The sequence below is a fragment of the Gigantopelta aegis genome, chromosome 3 (assembly GCF_016097555.1).
Source record: "Gigantopelta aegis isolate Gae_Host chromosome 3, Gae_host_genome, whole genome shotgun sequence".
NCBI lineage: Eukaryota > Metazoa > Mollusca > Gastropoda > Neomphalida > Peltospiridae > Gigantopelta > Gigantopelta aegis.
The window spans coordinates 43,501,342-43,507,341 of record NC_054701.1 but is presented as its reverse complement, the minus strand read 5'-3'; the positions used below and the strand labels follow the sequence as shown (position 1 = coordinate 43,507,341).

Here is a 6,000-nt window from a genome sequence, read left to right as displayed (position 1 = left end):
TCATTCAGTAACCTTGTAACACAGAATTAATACTGGTACCTATCACAACTAAAGACAATAACCTACAGTTTACTAGGTCTTCTAGGATGACTGGCTAAGCTATTATATTACCAAATACTCGTATAATGTTAGAACAAAAAGTCTACGATTTACTTCGTCAGATGACCGAAGACACTGTCTAAAGAATATTGGTATAATACAGTATTAAAATATTTAAAGTCACATCAATCACATCAAGACTTATACACAGAGCAGAAATGATATTTACCAAAGTCCAAACGGACTAACCTTGAAACGGGAAGCTTCCTTTTCGTTTTCTCCTAGATATCTCTAAATCCTAGCTATTTATTCAAAAATCAGAAAACGCCTGGGGGTACAAGGCGGTACCCTTCCCCCTATCATCTGACATTTCACCTCTACTAGAGTCGGTATATTTCTCTCAGATCGTCAGACTTACTGCCGCCATCGTCGCCAAATCACGGTCGTCGAAACCGCACTCGCAGAGGTATTACGTAACTACTCGCCACATGTCCTCCACAGCTGGACTAAGTGCATATTGGAATGTCCGATCGCGCGAAGTATTACGTAACAAGTTGCCCACCTGGGCTACGGGAAATGAAACTGCACACGGCCCTCTAACACAGATTAAAATCGCCACAGGCGAAACAAATGTTCGGCTGACAACACTGACTAGTCAAATCATTTCCCAACAAAACTCCTATGTTGGACACAGGCAAGTCCTTCACAACACCCATAATGACTGGTCCCGTCACAAACTTCGAACACAAGAAAACCTTATGTAACCTGACAACCATATTTTCTCCAGTAACCGAGGTTAAAACCAAACTACGTCCTATGTCTGAATTTTCAATACCAGCTAAACACTCTTGCGTGATCAAACTCTGACTACACCCGGTATCTCTATAGATTGATATAGCCTTAGGACTCAATTCTTGTTTCACATCACAAACCATACCAGTGGACACATACGGGTTTACTTTCTCTGCCATGGGACTAACCATTAACTCTCTCGCTAACGGAGCTGACCTCACTAAACCGACCACTTGCGCATTATCGCGTTTCCTTTTAAAACAATCCCCGACAAGATGGTTATCCTTTTTACAGTAACTGCAATGTGGACGAAAAGTTCGTGCATTGGCTGATAATGCAGGTCTATCCTTACTTTGCCCACCAGGTGCATTCCTTGCCTGACTAGCTGACCAGCTAGATGACTCTCCCCGATAGTTACTTTCCCTGGAAAAACCTGGCTGAAATTTCTTCTTATCACCCTGTTGTAAAGAGCTACCCGGTACTGCCTGAGCTTTGTGTATTAACACGTAATCATCTGCCACTATGCCTGCCTCCTCTATCTTTTTGACATCACGATCCTCTAAATGAATACGTAAGCTAACTGGTAATCCATTTTTAATGTCCTGTAAGATCAACAACTCCCGTAACTCGGTATATGACTCTACCTGATGAGACACCACCCATTTATCAAACATCCCTGCCTTCTTAGCCACAAACTCACTATAAGACTGACCCTGCGTTTTTCTCAACTCGCTATACCGTAAACGATAATCCTCAGGTCGTAATTCATAAGCCCTCAACACTGCAGCCTTAACTAGGTCGTACTGACTTGCTCGCTTATCACTCATTGAATTATAAGCTATACTAGCCTTCCCCTTAAACTTAGACACGGCTAACATTGTCCACTTAGACTGCGGCCAGTTTAGCTGCTTAGCGGCCCGTTCAAAAAGTTGAAAGAACATGTCTACCTCCTGATCGTCAAATACAGGCACTGATCTATAAGCCTCCGACATGTTAAAACCATTTCCTGCCTCACGTCTAACTTCTTCAGTATTCAACTTTAACTCATGTTCCACTTTTAATTTTTCTAACTGGAATTCTCTATCCCTCTCTTCTCTTTCTCTCTCTCTCTCTATCCCTCTCTTCTCTTTCTCTATCGCTATGTCTATCTTCTCTATTTCTCTCTTCTCTTTCTCTCTCTCTCTCTATCCCTCTCTCTATCTTCTCTATCCCTATCCTCTATCTCTATCTTCTCTCTCCCTCTCTTCTCTTTCTCTATCTCTATCTTCTTTTTCTCTCTCTCTCTCTCTCTCTCCTCTCTCTCTCTCTCTCTCTCTCTCTCTCTCTCTCTCTCTCTCTCTCTCTCTCTCTCTCTCTCTCTCTCTCTCTATCTAATGCACGTTCTTCTCTTTCGTACTCAAGCTTTTTAAAAGCTAACTGTTGTTCCATACTCAAGTCACTTATCTCTATCTCTGGAACAATCTCACTTTCTTCCATAACAGGACTATCACCAAAAACTTCCTGGATAATAATTGTCCTTATATCTCCTAAGGTTTTAGCTGATGTTAAATCAATTTCTCGCTCACCCGCGATTTCAACTAACTCGGCCTTACGTGCTCGCTTAATCTCCACTACACTGAGCGTAGGCCTATCCAGCAAATTCTTATCCATGTTTAGATATGACGCACTTAATATTAATTAATTTTCTAGTGAACAACGTGCTACTTCTGGTTATTTGTAAAAATAATTTATAAAGCCCCCATTTACAAACAATACTTTTTTAAATATGCATGTCCCGTTTCAGATCCCGGACAAGCCCCCAATTTTCTACTCCTGTCACGGGGATTCTATAATTCCCGTAACTGAATAAAACACGATTATCAAAATATCTCTCCTAACTGTATATCTATTAGATCTCTCTGTAACAGGCGGTTAAACCCTAGTATGGCTCGTCTCTAGGTATGATCAGAGATACGATCTTATATAAAGTATATATTATTATAGCACGTTAGCTCACTAGAAACACAACAAAACACAATACACTTTGGAATCTGTATTATCCTACGCCGACAAATGTACAGCCGTAGTAGTTAATTAATAACAGCAATAATAACAACCCAGAACTGATCACTTAATTAGTTAATCTCTAGGTCCCTAGTTACACAATAGCGAATCACTTCACCGTTACACAACACCCACGCGTGTGATAATTGAGAAACGCTTCCAGGAGAAGTTAATTAATAAAGGAATTACAACACCATTCCTAACTGGTTAATTTTTAATTAACCCTTACTACTCGTTCAGTAACGTGTGATAATTTAGGAACGCTTCCAGGGGAACTTAATTAATAAAGGAATTACAGCTCTATTCCTAACTGTTAATTTTTAATTAACCCTGACTACTCATTCAGTAACCTTGTAACACAGAATTAATACTGGTACCTATCACAATAAAGACAATAACCTACAGTTTACCTAGGTCGTCTAGGATGACTGGCTAAGCTTTATATTACCAAATACTCGTATAATGTTAGAACAAAAAGTCTACGATTTACTTCGTCAGATGACCGAAGACACTGTCTAAAGAATATTGGTATAATACAGTATTAAAATATTTAAAGTCACATCAATCACATCAAGGTTATACACAGAGCAGAAATGATATTTACCAAAGTCCAAACGGACTAACGTTCCAGGGAAGCTTCCTTTTCGTTTCTCCTAGATATCTCTAAATCCTAGCTATTTATTCAAAAATCAGAAAACGCCTGGGGGTACAAGGCGGTACCTCCCCCTATCATCTGATTTTTCACCTCTACTAGAGTCGTTATATTTCTCTCTGATCGTCAGACTTACTGACGCCATCGTCGCCAAATCACGGTCGTCGAAACCGCACTCGCAGAGGTATTACGTAACTACTCGCCACATGGCCTCCACAGCTGGACTAAGTGCATATTGGAATGTCCGATCGCGCGAAGTATTACGTAACAAGTTGCCCACCTGGGCTACGGGAAATGAAACTGCACACGGCCCTCTAACACAATTAAAATCGCCACAGGCGAAACAAATTTAAGAGCATGTACCGTCACAAGAAGACTAAGGTTTTGTTCTATTTTGTTCCTCCATGATGTAGATGTCTGTTAATACATAGTAATGGAACTATGAAATATAGTTTATACATTGTTAAGTAACTATACTTTGCTAGTATTCGCTAGTATACTAAGAGAAAATGTACTCCAATAAATATTTCCATAAACATGTCTATTACTAGTGTTAGCTAGTCCATAATAATGTACAGGACCAGCTCTGGGTTAACACAAGGTTTCGCCAAACTATCAATTAAACTTCAAAAATGACAGAAAGCCAGTTATTTTTGATAGAATTATTTCGCCAACTTAAAATAAGATTTGCCAGTTGTTTTTAAATTTCGCAATTGGCGAATTTCGCAACTGCCAGAGCTAGTCCTGTGTGTATCTATATATACTAAAAGGTGTACTCAGATAAACATGTCTTTAGACATACATAAAAATGGCTCTATATATATGCTCTATATACCAGGTTTGTATCTATTATGTGCTGTCATGAACCTGTATGATCAAACACAACTACTTCTAAACTTCTCTCTTTTCATACACACTATGGTACATAATATTCAAGTACCAGCGGTACTATGAAATGCATATATGTTGTCATATAGATATATACTGAGAAAATCTGTATTCAGATACACTATTTATCTCCCGTACACATCTCATACACACGTTACTACCATACGTATATATTGCATACCTGATATACATGTAACAATGGCTGGTGCGACTGTTTCTTATCACATATATTCATGCTATTACCACAACATACATGTTGGCACAGAGTATTGGCACAGAGTAGTTGGCACAAATTATATATATATACACACATATATCTACGTACACATACCCCCCCCCCCCACAGACACACACACATCCTTTCGAACATACATCCACCTACCCATACATACATACCCATTTACATACATACACCCATACATATATAATTACATACACATACATACACATTCATACATATATATATATATATATATATACATACACATACATATACACACATACATATACCTATATAATATACTTATACACACACACATACATACACCCACATCTACATACCCATACATACACACACATACATACATATATACCCCTACCTGTACTCATGCATATGTACACCCACATGTGTACGTTCATGCAAACACACAAAATATCTTCATCCACAATTACACACATATTTCTGGCATGAGTTGTTTTAGCACAAGTTGTAGATACTGTTAGTTATTGTTTGAACATGTTGTTTTGATATAAGTTACATTTAAGTAGGTAATACATTTTAAAAAGTCACTTTTTATGCTGCAAATATGTTTGGAGTATTTCGTGAGGTGTTACACCAATGTTTCTTTTATGTACGTGAGAGGCGTGTATCTGTTTCTTGTTGGTATATCCGGTCTTCTGTACATTGTGTTGATGCTGGGGTTGGCTTTTTGTGTGTATTTGGCTGTTCTTGCGTTATAGAAGGTAGGGAAATGATTAAATTGTTTGTGCTCGATTCCAAAAATTCCAAAAACCGGTTTCAGATTTGTTTTCACATCGTATTCCAGGCCAAAACCGAAAGTTGAAGAATATCACGCCATTTTCTGCAGGAAAATATTTTATTTTGTAAGTTTCTATGATTTAAGAACAACAAATTATCAAAGCACAACAACTTAATACATCACTGAAGCCATATATGACACTAGTTTACTGTTGTAAACTTTTATATAACTTATAGACCCCATAAAAACATTGCTAGGTGTACTGAGATTAGCGACCGCAGCCGCCGTTAGGGGCGCAGCTGCGCCCATATTCCGAAATGTCACGAGTTTGGTTCACAATTGACTCCTCCGTACGGCGTGATTGACAACCGCTCTGGACCAATCATGTTTCGCGGTTCAAAAGGTTAGACAACATAATTTTTTTCGATGTGTAACGTTTTTGTATAGTAGTTAGCATTAAAATTAGTTAAAATAATTGTCTCCTCCAACTGAATTATAATCATAGTAAACATATACTTCTGCTGACAAGTGTTAATAGCGATGACAACTATGCGGAGCCTACGATTGACGTAAAATCAGTGTTTTCCTGCGAAACCGTCACATGGT

At 38.5% G+C, this 6,000-nt stretch overlaps 1 protein-coding gene across 1 annotated transcript in view; it reads left to right on the top strand.

The window, feature by feature from the left end:
* Positions 1-5,496: 5,496 nt before the first annotated feature.
* The window catches only part of LOC121368082 (proton myo-inositol cotransporter-like), a 35,268-nt gene continuing 34,764 nt past the window's right edge, over positions 5,497-6,000 (top strand). The window contains exon 1 of the mRNA XM_041492623.1: positions 5,497-5,518. The gene's annotated coding sequence lies outside the window, so the exon portion shown is untranslated. The remainder of the gene's footprint in view (positions 5,519-6,000) is intronic.